At 51.9% G+C, this 13497-nt stretch overlaps 1 protein-coding gene across 8 annotated transcripts in view; it reads right to left on the bottom strand.

Annotated features, from left to right (window-relative positions):
* Positions 1–9053, bottom strand: part of PCBP3 (poly(rC) binding protein 3) — a 194557-nt gene extending 185504 nt beyond the window's left edge. For 5 of the 8 annotated variants that reach the window (XM_047798304.1, XM_047798309.1, XM_047798318.1 and 2 more), the window contains exon 1: positions 8924–9052. The gene's annotated coding sequence lies outside the window, so the exon portion shown is untranslated. Of the gene's footprint in view, positions 1–8923 lie in introns of all 8 variants that reach the window. The other 3 variants (XM_047798277.1, XM_047798287.1, XM_047798296.1) reach the window with 1 other exon arrangement.
* Positions 9054–13497: the final 4444 nt, after the last annotated feature.

Raw genomic sequence — 13497 nt, 5'->3', positions numbered from 1 at the left:
TAGGTACTCATTATTTTATGAATCAGGAAAATATTTTTCAATTCATAACTAATATCCTTCTGATCTCTCATCTTTTTGAAATCAACTAGTTAATGGGAGGTGAGAAGAGAAGCACAAGGCTCCTTCAGAACAGCCCTTTCATCTGAGTAACCATCTGAGCTGCAAGACCTTATGTGTGTCAGTGTCTCTATTTGGTTGAAAACAAAGAAACAGTGGATAGGAGTAGAAAAGGATTTACAAAGATAGGGCTATGATAATAGCAATTTGTAGGCTTTTTGCCCAGACATTAAGGAGCGATCTCATACACAAATGTATCTATAAATAGAATCCACACTGCACTTTAATGAATAATTTAAAAGCACTTTGCAAACAGGTTAAGAAAACAGGAACCCAAATGCTGAAAAATCAATAGTTCTGTCCTATCACATCCCTGTGAGTTACTGATACAGATGCTTGAGTTGTATACCTTTTAAAAAAACATTGGAAGCTAGATGGTTAAATTTCAAAAAGCTTAAAAACATCTACAAGTTTTGACATAATTCTGCATTTAGAAATGTACCTTTCAGAAATAACTGGTGACACACACAATGATTTTTGTATAGGATATTTACCAAGCATTATTTATGATGGTAAATATTGAATCGTTCTGCTATAGGAAAGTGGTTCAATAAACTGGGACACCCGCTGGAATAGTACGCAGCCATTCAAAATGTTTTAGAAGAATATTATATGACCGAAAAAATGCTCACTTTCTACAAGGAAGAAAAGTTGTTCATAAAACCTATTTTGGAATGAATCCCAATTTTAGGAAATGTGTATCATACATATACAAAAGTAGAAAAATTGGCTATCCTTGAGTGCTAAGATGTTGTTGATTTTGTGCTTTATACTTTCTGCCTGCTCTAACTTTTCTACACAAAATATCTGTATTACTTTTATAAGTAGAAAAAAGTTTTAATAATAAAAAACTGATCACCTCAATTAGATTCATCAGCCTAAACCCACTTCTAGTGAGGGCAACTGAGAGGTCAGTATAGATTTGCTATGTTAGTCTTCTATAGCTGCATAAAAAAACTATCACAAACTCAGCAACTTAACATACACACTTATTATCTCAGTTTCTGTGGGTTGGGAGTCTGAACAGCCATACGTGGGTCCTCTGCTCAGGGTCTCATACGGCTGCAACAATGATGTTGGCCAGGTTGTGTTGTCATCTGCAGGCTCAACTGGGGAAGAATCTGCATCCAGGCTCACTCAAGGTATTGGCAAACGTTATTTCCCTGCTTCCTAATGGCTGTCTCTGGAGGTCACCCTCGGCTCCTACAAGCTATCTGCAGGTCTTGCCATGTGGGCTTCTCCAGCATAAGCACTTACTCAAGCCAGCAAGGAGAGTCTCTAAATAAGTTTCTAGCCACTATGGAATTGTAGATAATGTAACATAATCATGGAAGTGACATCCCATGACTTTTGCCTTCTTCTATTAATTAGAAACAGGTCACAGGTCCCACTTCAAATAGGGCTGGGGTATTATACAAGGGCATGAACACCGGGAGGTGGGGATCATGGTGGGGTCAACTTCATACAGTCTGTCCACTCTATCTAACTTCCCAGGGCAGAGCTCAGACAAAGCAGGGAAATTTGCATATGCACGTGCAGACTTTTCTGATCAATCGACCACTCGCAAACATTACTGAACCTTCCCTCTGCACCTCTGAGGCAAGACAATACAGTAAAAAGTGAAAGGAGCCTTCACCATGAGTAGGAGTTCAGGCAGAGAACTTCAGCAAGTCTTGTGCCAGCCTTGAAGGATGGTTAAGATTTAGAGCGGTGGAAGGAATATAAAAGGGAGACTTTTCCTTTGCAAAGAAAAGTAGAGAGGCAGGAATTCCCAAGGTGGGCTCTGGAGAAAGTAAGCACGATGGTTTGCTCACAAGAAACAAACCAATACGATGCCTAGCTTCATATTCTAATGGGTCCCTTGATGGACAACATACTTGCAAAAGCTACAAACAAGACCTAGAGAGAAGAACAGTTTTATTTTGGCTAATTCGGCAACACTAACACCAATTAACCTCCATAGTGTGGCAAATATTAGTAACATTTACCAGTATCCAGTTGTCCTAAACTTCCAGAACATTTAAAACTCCACCTTTCTGCCCCATTTGAAACTAGGCGTGTCCAGAATAACTCACTCCAGCCAATGAAATGTGAGCAGATTGGACAGTGTCCCTCCTAAAGTGACTAATTGCAAAAGCCTCCATATTCTAAAAGTGTCCAGACCTAGAAAATTTAAGCAGCGAGAGTTCCTGCCCTGGTTAAGAATCCAGCATTGCTGTGGCTGTAGTGTAGGCCAGCAGCTACAGCTCCAATTCAACCGCTAGCCTGGGAACTTCCATGTGCCATGGGTGCACCCCTAAAAAAGTTTAAAAAAAAAAAAAAAAGAAGAAGAAGAAGCAATTCTGCCAAACTTCCAAGGAACAAATATCTCTCCCTTTCAGAAACTATTACAAAGAAGCATCATGTTGATACCAAATCTGATTAAGAGCAACACAAGAGAAGATTATTACTGGTCAATACTTCTTATGGAAATAAATGCCAAAATCATAAGTGAAATATTACCAACATTGACTTCAATAATAATTTTTAAATGTGGTATATTGTGACAAAGTTAAGTTTATCCCAAGAAATCAATGATAGTTTAAAATTAAAAGATTAAAATATTTCAACTCAAAGTTCAAAGAAGAAAGGACATAAAATTATCTAAATAGGTAAAGAAACTATTCGATAAAATTAACAATCTATTAATAGTTTTAAAAAATCTTCTATCAAACAATTAGTAGATAAGGCCATCCTTAACCTAATAAAAGGAATCTGCCAGTATATGTAGCAAACTTCATATTTAAGGCTTTGAAAACATTGCCTTTAAAGTGAAAAACAATATTAGGATAGTCTCATCACAATTTATATGCAATTCTGTCCAGTGGTCCAAACAAAGTGAATAAGAAAAAAAAAAGATTTTAAGGACTAGGAAGGAAGAAATGAGATTATCACTATTTACATGGAGAAATTAGAAACAGATCATATTTGTGAGGTCTGGTAAGTTTCAAAGGTAGCACTGCAGATCACTGGGGAAAAGACGGTACTCAGTAAAAAATGGTACTGGTAGAATTGGTTATATGTTTGGAAAAATTCTAAAATCATCTCTACCTCACACCTCACACAAAAAATAAGTTCAAAGTAGAATATAAAGAGGAAATAGTCAGAAAGTTTTAAGAGAATATCTTAAGGCCCTGGGATAACAAAGGATTTCTTAAATAAGACTTAATAACCACAAACCAAAAGACTGAGAAATTCGACTGCATTAAAATTAAACATCTGTTCATCAAAATAAGCATTTTTAAAAGGATAAAAAATAGGACACAAATAGAATGCAGAATATATAAAGAACTTCTAAAACACTATAAAAAGGACAACCCAGGCCACAAACAGACAAACAATATAAGAGTACAGTTTAGAGGAGAAGAAACCCAAGTGGCCAATAAATGGGTTAAAAAAATCTTCAAAAGTCACTAATAATCAAGGAAATGGAGATTTAAACAATGAGATATTTCATGTCTACTCAAATGACAACAATTAAAACATCTGCACATATAAAAGATTAGCAAAGATGTGAAGAAACAAACCTTAGGAAAAAATGTGAACAATAGCTCTGAGGTTGGTACTGGGCCTATCCTATGAACCCCAAATCCCAGGTGTAGACGTAAACCTGGCCCACTCTCTCCTGAGTACCCAGCACAGAGCAAAGGTAGACAGGTAGGACATGGCAATTAGCAGGGGTGGACGCTGAGCAGGCTACTGCAAGGAAGACTTCAAGTGGAACTCAAGCCAGGTAAGGCAATGTCAGATTTCCAGTCTTGCCAGGAAGTGAAACTGGGGATCAAAACGGGGCTTACATAAAGCAACCGCCTCCGAAACAGCAGTTGGATCGGCTTATCTTCTACAGCCAGTCTGACCATGTTATTTCCTCTTTAAATTTTGCCAGCTAAACCTTTCTATAGCAGAATCCCAACTTACATCAGTTTTCTGCAGCTGCTCTAAAAATATTTCCATAAATTTAATGGTTTACAGACTCACAGACATGGAGAACAGACTTGTGGTTGCCAGTGGGGAAAGGGGTAGGTGTGGGATGGACTTGGAGTTTGAGGTCAGCAGGTGCAACTGTTACATTTAGAATGGATGGGCAATGAAGTCCTACTGCATAGCACCAGGAACTGTGTCCAATCTCACTCAGTCTCTTGGGATAGAACATGATGGGAATGATAAGAGAAAAAAGAATATATATACATATGACTAGGTCACTTTGCGGTACAGCAAAAATTGGCACAATATTGTAAATCAACTACACTTTCATTTTTAAAATTATTTTTAAAAATGTAATAGTTTAATAAAACACGAGTTAATTATCTTGAAGTTCCTACTGTGGTGCAGTGGGTTAAGAATCCAGCTGCAGTGGCTCAGGTGGCTGCAGAGACATGGGTTCGATCCCTAGCCTGGCACAGTGGGTTAAAGGATCTGGCATTGCCACAGCTGCAGCTCAGATTCAATCCCTGCCTTGAACTTTCATATGCAGTGGGTGAGGCCATTTAAAGAAAGTAAAAAAAAAAAAAAAAAAAAAAGAATTATCTTAGAGTTCTCAAAGTCAGAAGTCAGAGGCAGGTCTCCCTGGGCTAGAATCAAGGTGTTAGCAGGGCTGTTTCTTTCTGAAGCTTAGCTAGAGAATCGATTTTCCCGCCCTTTCCAGCTTCTGGAAACTGCCTATATTCCTTGGCTCATGACCCCCTAGCATCTTCAAAGCCAGCAATAAGGGGTACAGTCTTCCTAATTTCACATCACTCTGATGCTGACTCTTCTGCATCCTTCGTCCATATTTAATGACCCTTGTGATAACTGGGTAATCCAAGATAATCTCTATATTTTAAAATCAACTGATTAGCAATGTTCACTCCATCTGCCACCTTAAATATTCTTTGATGCATGGCATATCCACAGGTTCTGGAGACTGGGAGGTAGACAGCTTTGGGAGGCCATTATTTTGCCTACCACGCAACCTCTCCTCGACTCTCCCGTCCACGTCTTTAGTGGAGTCCCAACCCTTTCACAATGTCCCCCACGCTCCCAGCCTTAGCACCAGCATATACCCTGTCCTCCAATGCCACCAAGATCCTGGTGTTTTTCTAATCAGTGTATACCTATCCCATGCCCAAACAATTAGAACTCAAATTCCAAGGCTCAGCCCAAAAGGCAGCTCCTCTCTGAAGCCTTCGATTGTCAGCCAAAACGAGTCACTTCTCCTCAACACACCAACCCGGTTTTCTGTGTATCCCAATTGCAGCACTGAGTGTGGCCCTGATAATCATCTGTTTTCATGTCCTTTCCTCAGTCCAAAGTGGTGAGTCCTTCAGGGGTCAGAACACTGCCTCATTCCCCTATGGGTTCCCTGATCCCAGCCGAGGGCCTGGCTAAGAACAGGCACTCAGAGAGTATTTCTAAAGCTCAGAGGAGGCAGAAGGAAGCTGCCTTGGGTTTCCCTCAAGAAAACAGATGTCAGAGAGTAACGTGAGTTAACTGTACAGTGGATGGGGTCAGAGAACTAGTTGAGATGTTCCTAACAAAACCACCTCAACAACCCATTGCTCTGTTTGATGCACAGTTTTCTATAATGTGGAATCTCTGTGCCCCAAGTGATTACTTTTTATAGCTAACCATTTGGGCAATTCTAAAGTAACAGACAAAGTTAACCTCAAGAGAAATAAAGGATTTCTCTAAAATGATTTACAAAGATGTCCTCAAAATTATAGATGAGAAAGTAGATGTTGCTCCAACATAGCAAGAATGCCTGGCAACTGCCCAAGAGCCCCACCACATTCTCAGAGGGCTCCAGTGCTTCTCCAGGAAGGCTGGGAAGCACCGTGCAGGTGGAGGTGAGGAATGTTACAATCAACTCTGCTCAGGGAAAAACAAATGGTCTCTGTGTACATACATATATATGTACATATTATAATAAAGGGTACATTTTTTAGAGGGTGTTTGTTAAGCAAACACGATGTCATTTAATTTCAATGGTTTGTTACTTGAGGCCCATAATCTAGCAAGAAAATTCTCACCTGGAGCAAAGCAGACTAAGCAAAGGAAATGTTAACTCAGCACAATTATCCACTTAAAAAAAGAGAGAGAGAGACATTAACGTGGCTTGAGGTTTTAAAAGGCAGGTTTCCATTCAGGTTCAATAGAACTCTCCCGTTCAGCTCTTCTTTAATAGTGTGCATTCTGAAATTCATTTTAAAACTCCAAAACCACTCTCACCCTAGAAAGCAAATTGAGACTGAGAAACAGTGACACATTCAGCACCATGGACAGTAGCCCCAGAACTTGCTTTCGAGAATCCTTGCCACCAGGGCCGAGAGCTGAGAGACATCAGAGCCTCCCAAAAATCTGTAGTATTCATTCTAATGTTTAATTTGGGGGTGATTCCAATACATGAGCAGGTATTTTTCCTTGTTATAGCCCACAGGAAAGCTTTCTTCCTTGTTTCAGCCCAAAGGGATGTACAACGTTCATCTCCCAAGATCTGCTTCAGTGAGCACTTTTACAGTAAAGCCCTGAGATTTCTGTGAAAAGAGGAATAACTGCCATTGACACATGGCTACAGGACCAGGAACTGAAATTGTTGAAACAGAAGCACAGCATCCAGCCTTGAATGGTTAGATTATTTCAAGGACCTCATGGAACGTTTCCATACACAAATGCAGCATGCTCTTAGCCTCTCACAAACGTGAGGGGGAAAGAGAGTTTCTTTTTAAACATTTTACAAAATGAACCCATGTGCTAAAATTTTTTCATAAACACCTTTACGATGTCATCATAAAGCTGTGTATTTTCTCCAACCCCAAGTATTAATACAGCTAATCTGGAAAAGTGATGTTCTCGAGTCCAATAGCACCACAAAGCCACATCACCTGCGGCAACGCCAGCCACAAAGCCCTGAATTCTACATACGGTAGCCAATCTTTTTTGGTTACAACAAACAAACAAGCAAGCAAAAAACTCCTTTTACCATCACCTGTTTTCAAAATCTTATATTAATAAGAAAAGTGTGTGAAGTTATATAAGTTCTAACACATCCGTAATGAACTTGCGCCGTGTCAATAACAGCATCCACATGCAAGAGAAAAACATCAGAACTCCAAAGGGACCAGTGACAGTCCCTGGACTTGAAGACTCCTCAGTTTTGGTGGATCTCCGTCTGAACACACGGCCCTCAACTACTCCAGCCCCTCTGAGGTCAGCGTCAACGAGATTACCTGGGATCTTATCAACAAGCCCTCCAGAGGGTCCCTGTTCTGCAAATGGTCCCTTCAGGCCACACTGCACACCTCTGAGACATTTCAAGATGGTGAGGAGACTGGAAATCGGTTTTCTTCAGTAGGAAAGCACCCTGCCACCCTCCTTGGGTTCCCAGTTCTAAAGCCAAGTTCCAAGAACCAAAAACGGGCAGCGGTTCACCCACCGGAAGCAAGCCGAATTTCCAGAGGGCGCGGGAGGGCCTGTGCCAGAGGACGAGGGCGAATCCGAGGGTCTGCTCATGACCCAGTCTGGTCTGCAAAGGTCTCATCAAGGGCCTGCCACCCCGGTTTTTCTTTCGGGGACTCCCACGTCCGACGCCCTCAGCCAGCGCGCGGTCGGCCCGCGCGCAGAGCCGGCACCCGGAAGTCCGTGCCGCCTCCAGGGAAGGCGGAGGGCAGACAACCCCCCGCAGCCGCCCGCTTTGAGACCCGACTTCCCGTCAACTTCCAAATGTGCGGCGCGAGGAATCGCCTCCAGAGGAGCGCGGACAGACGTAGGACCGCCACAGGGCAAGCATAAAAAAGCAGTACTTCCAGGGAAGAACACTTGCGGGGACAATAAAAAACGCTTTTCGACCCACCTCCAAATAAAACACCGCGGCCGGGAGGGAGGAAGCCGCCCCGGCCCCGTCTAAGCGGCCCCCGCCTGTGACCCCGGGTCCCCGAGCGGGGCGGACGCGAGCCCACGAGGCCGACGCGGGGGGTCGAGGGAAGGGCACACAAAGGGCGTGCGCACCGGCCCCCTTTCTCCCGGCGCCGGGCGCGGAGGTCGCGGGCAGCGCGGACGCCCTGCTTCCCCCGCACGGCTCCGCGGCCAAACGCGATCAAACTTAAAGGGTTTGGAAACTGAAGCTTCACCGAGTCCGGGCACAGCCGCGGCGGATGGGCGCTACCAAGCGAGCCGCACGCCCCCGGCTCCCGAGCCAGCCCTTGTTTACAACTTCTGGCTCCCGGGAGGGGCGGGGGTCCGCGCTGCGCCCGAGGCCACTTCCTCACCTCGCTCCGAACCCCTCCGTCCAGGCTCCGCCCGGCGCCCGCCGCCCGGCGAGCTCGCAGCCGCCGCCCGGAGCCGACTCGGGGCGGGGGCGCTCCAGGGTCCCGCGGGGACCGCCCGGACCCCGCCTCCCGCCCCGCCCGGCCGGCCGGCCACCGGCGGCCGCCGAGTTGCTCCCGCCGGGCCGGGGTCTCCCGGGCGCTCGGCGGGGCTCGGCCGGGCCGCCCCCTGCGCCCCGCTCCCGGCCGCGACCCGGACGAACCCCCGCTCGACCTCGACGCGGCCCCGGCCCGGACCTCGGCTTGACCCGCGATCCCCCGGCCCGATCGCGGCCCGGACCCCGACCCCCGACCTCCGAGTCTCGGCCCGGATGCCTGGCCCCGACTCCGGCTCGACCCCGGCTCGATTCCCCGCTCGGACCCCGACCCCCGACCCCCGACCCCCGACCCCGACCCCGACTGGGACTCCGATTCCCCGCCGCGGACCCCCCCCCCCCCCCCGGCCCTGCCTGCGACCGTTCACTCACCGGTCCCGCGGCAGAGGGCGTGCCCGCAGGCGGCCGGCGGGCGGGCGGCCGGGGCGGGGCTGGGGGGTGGTGACGGGCGCTCCGGCGGCGACGGAGCCTGAGGCGACCGAGCCTGAGGCGACTGAGGCGACTGAGGCGGCGATAGCTGCTCCTCGCGCTCCAGGCGAGGCACTGCGCGCGGCGCGGGCCCGCCCCCTCTGCGCTTCTGACCAACCCCGAGCCGCGCGCCGCTGATGGCCCCGCCCCCTCCCAGGAGCAGGTCCTCGCGAAAGCGGGCGCCGCGGGCCAATCGAACAGCCGAACGGCGACGGGCGCGGCCAATCGGAACTCGGGAAGCTCTGCGGAAAGAAACCAATTAGCGCGGCGGGGGCGGGGCGGGGCCATGGGCGGGTCATTGCGGGGCGGGGCCAGCCCCGGGTGGAGCCCAATGCGGGGCGGGGACGTCAATGGAAAGGGGCGTGGCCTGGGGCGGGCTCGTCTCCAGCCGGGGCGGGGACTGGGGCGGGGACTAGGGCGGGTCCACAGGTGGGGTGGGGTGGGGTGGGGTGGGGTGGGGTGGGTCCAGAACAGGACAGGGGGGCGAGACAAGGCAGAGTGAGGCCGCGAGGCGGTAGGGCAGTAGGCGCGCCACTAGCAGGGGACGTGGCCTGGGGCGAGTCCCCGTTCTGAGGAGGTAGGGGCAGGAGGAGGAGGAGGGCGGAGAGGTGGGCAAGGGCGGGTCCCTGCAGGGGCGGGGGCGTGCCCTGAACGGGTCAGAGGCTATAGCTGCCCCGCACCCTCCCGGGGTGCGTGCGCGCCCCCACCGCGGCCCCAGCCCGGCCTCTCCCAGAGGGCCGGGGCTGGCAGTGGTGGAGCCGGTAGTGCTCCTGGCATGGAATTGCACCCCGCTGTCGCCCCGCCGTCCGAGAGCCGGACACCGCAACCGTCCTGGTCCCTCGACAGGTGCCCCTTCTCCCTCTCGCGCGGAAGACTCCGCGAGTCTGGCCGCCCGTGGCCGCTTGCCCGCCCGATAGACCCAGAATGCGGTGGGCTTGCGCATAGACGTTCGCAGAGGTGCCCGGTCAGCACACCTGTCCGCAGGTGACCGGAGGTGACAGAGAATGTCTCCGGTGGTTTTGTACCGTTACCGGTCCTCTATATACCTTCTGGACAGCGTTCTGCTTTGTTTTGTTTCTATTACGGTCATTTTCGAGGCACTGAACCCCAGTGTCCCGTCCCTGCGTTGTGGTTATTCTTAGCAGTGGATTCTTTCTTGCAGCTCTGCTTCTAAAGGCTAGAGTCAGGTCACAGGCACCGCGGGAGCTGGGGGGGGGGGGGGAGCAGAGTCCAGAGAGGGTTCTGGGGTGTTGCCCTCCCCCGGAAGCCCTCTCCGGATGCGCGGAAGGGACAGCTCTTCAGCCTTGTTCAGGCTCCTTAGGCCTCGGAGCAAGAGGAGGGGCCAAGCTGAGGATCTGACCCCTCCAGGACCGAGGGACTTCCGACCGGGCCCCCAGCATCTTAGGCCACCAGGGCAGGGCTTTGGGGCTGGCCTAGGAACCCAGCTTTGTCCTCTGCCAGCAGCCTTTCTCATGGCCTCGTTGGCAGCTGCCCCTGGCCTGAGGCAGGAGGCATTTCCCCAGCCTCTCCTCTGCCTGCTCCTTTATGGGCTGGTGACCGTGTGGTAGGAGGGCTGCTGGAAGCCCACCCACTCAAAAATCACCATCGTGACCTCTGCTTTTTGTGAAAGCCTTGGAAATGACTGAACCCCGCCCCCCACCCCAGAGCCTCACCACAGTACCCAGGGGACTCTGGCACCCAGAAGCAGGCAGAGCTGGGCAGCAGTCAGAGTTCTCACGGTTCACACCAGAGGCAGGGTGTGCAGAGAGCGCGGGGCCGGGTCAGGAAGCGCTGTGTGTTCCTTTGTCTCCATGTGTCATTTGTGTGATTCAAAGACAAGCCTTCAGAAAGAAAGGGCCCAGGCTGGGGGGTGGGGGTGGGGGGAGGCTGGGGGTGGGGCCCAGGGAAGGACAGTGGCCCTGGAAGAAGCGGGAGTGCCAGCAGCATCTGGGGCATGAGTGCTTCCTGAGGACGGGTCACTTGTGTCTGAGCAGGAAGACCTGGTTAACCATGTGCTCGGGAAGGCCCGCTCTGGGGTAGGGAGGAGGATGGGGCAGGGGCAGAAGGTGGAGGCCCTGGTCAGGTGGCCCCGTGGTCAGGACATGGGGACACAGTGCTGGGAAGTGAACAAAAGGGACCGCAGCAGGCCTCAGGCCCAAAGGAGGGAGCCCTAGACAGCAGGGCTGAGTATGTTCCCTGTCCTGAGGGGGGGCCTGGCTGTCTGCCTCGCCTGGGCGTTGCAGGCAAAGAGACCTGGGACCTAGCTTCCGAGGCCAGAGCTGGGGCGGGGGAGGGGCAGGCAGAGCACCCTCTGTCCCCAGATTGCAGGCTGCCAGCCGCCCACTTCCCCATCTTCTCCAGGAGCCCTCGGCCTCTCGGCTGCCTTCGCCGCCTCCTGAGACACAGTTAGTCATTAGCGAAGTAATGATAGTGTTGGGGAGAGCGTGTTGGACCCTAACCACTCCCCATGCCTTCCAGCTCCCGCTCGCCCCGGAGGAAGAAGCCGCTCATCTCATGCCTCTGCCTTTGACACGCAAGACAGTCTGTGTCGCTGGCGTGTTATCAGCGATGAGCAGATCTCTGAAGCCAGACTGCTGAGGGGAGCAGCCTGCAGCCCCGCGCCGCTGGGCCTGGGCTCCCGTCCTCCCCGAGGACCACCGGCCTGGGCTTCTGCATGCACTGCGTCCCGGCGCTTCCCTCCACTGGCACCTCTAGATCGCCGTCACCGCCGCCTGGGAGCACATGCAGGGGCCCGTGTTTATAAATAACTCCTGGTGTCTTGTTGGGGGCGCAGGGGCGGGAAGCGAAGGGGCCGCTTAATTATCATCTGCTTGGGATGATGTCAGATCAAGCCCCGGGAAGTCTCAGCGCACTTGGCCTTCCTGATTTGCCACATACATCCCTGCCACAGGGAGTGGGGCGGGGGCACGTTATCCTGGCTGGAGCCTTGGGGCGGGGGGAGGGGGGGTCTCCAGATCAGACGGCTAAAAGGGCAGAAAAGAGCCAAGCGCAGAATGCAGTCACAGGGTAATTTGTGCCAGCGTCCCCCCCCCCCCGATGTGCAGGCCCAGGTCCCTCCCCCCAGTGCCCAGCACCCCAGCTGCAGGCTCCCCTCACTCCCAGGACAGCTCTGGAGCCTTCGCCCCGCATCTGCTGTGGAGTCTGCTCACCTTCGGCAGAGAAGGCACGTTGTCATCGCAGCCGCCCCTTGTGCTCAGCCTGAACCACAAGGACACGGTTTACCTGGTGGGGACCGAAGCGTGGCTGCTAAAATCCCCTCTGTCCCTGAACACTGAGGCAGAGGGACCACATGCCAGCCACCGCCTTGCCTGCTGGCTGCCCATCCCATCACAGAAAGCTGCCTTGGGGGCTGGGGTGAGCTCACGGTGGCCCGGCCACGGCATGAGCAGAGGGAGCAGCTAAAGCAGCCCCACACCACCTGCCCTGCCCTGGCCGCGGAGAACGCCCAGGCCCAGACTCAGGCACTACCCTTGTGCCGCCAGAACTAATGCACCTGCTCAGCCTCACATCCCCGCTGTGGCACCTGACTGTGACTTTATGAGGTGGGGCACTCAAGGGGCCCTGAGCCCCGTCCCCCTCTCTTGCCGAAGAGGCAGCTCCCGACCAGTCATCAGCTGCATCCCTGGCCAAGCGGAGAGGATGCTGCACCAGAGGTAGAGCTGGTCCCGCTGGTCTGAGGTGCCCCAGCCCGGACGATGTGACGGCTGGTCCTGTGGTCCAGAAGGAAGGAGAGGGGAGCGTGGATAGGGAGGGGGCTGCAGCCGGCCAAATCTCTGACGCTCCCCCCTCGGGCCGGCCAGCTGACCCACAGTGGCCCCACCTCCTGAGCATCTTTCTCCCACAGCCACAGGCGCCTCGATTCTGGGTGCCCGTGAGACCAGGGCACCTCACATCCTTACAACACCAGCGGCCCGCCCTGCAGAGGACAGGCAGCCTCACCATCCTTATCGTGGGCACCTGAGCGGTTCTGGCTTGTCTGGACCGAGGAGGGCCCGCCGGTGAGTCATGCCCAACCTTGACTGCACCTCCCAGGGCCGACAGCCTGGGCTCTGTGGCCAACAAGCCTCTCTGTCCACTTCCAGGACAGAGAGGCAGAGACAGGGAGACAGAGGAAGACAGAGAGAGACAGAGACAGAGAGACAGGCAGAGACACAGACTCAGGCAGAAATACAAAGACAGAAACAGGCAGAGACAGATGGAGACAGAGACGGAAATGGAGAGAGACGGAGACAGAAAGAGACAGAGAGGCAGAGAGAGACAGAGATGGACAGACCGAGAGAGAGTGGGAGAGGGTGCGGCTCCAGCCCCTGAGCCCCCAAGCCCTCCACTGCCTCTCCCCCTCCCCCACCACATGCAGAGCCCCCCCCCTTTCTCTGTCTCATATGCAAGATTTCTGATATTTTGCATAACAGGAGAGTCTTGCCTTCTTTCTCCTCTGAAAAGACGCCCCACGTCTG

The sequence above is a fragment of the Phacochoerus africanus genome, chromosome 1 (genome assembly GCF_016906955.1).
Source record: "Phacochoerus africanus isolate WHEZ1 chromosome 1, ROS_Pafr_v1, whole genome shotgun sequence".
NCBI classification, from domain to species: Eukaryota; Metazoa; Chordata; class Mammalia; order Artiodactyla; family Suidae; genus Phacochoerus; species Phacochoerus africanus.
Note: the sequence above shows the minus strand (reverse complement) of the source record. Positions and strands in the feature narration are given on the sequence as shown.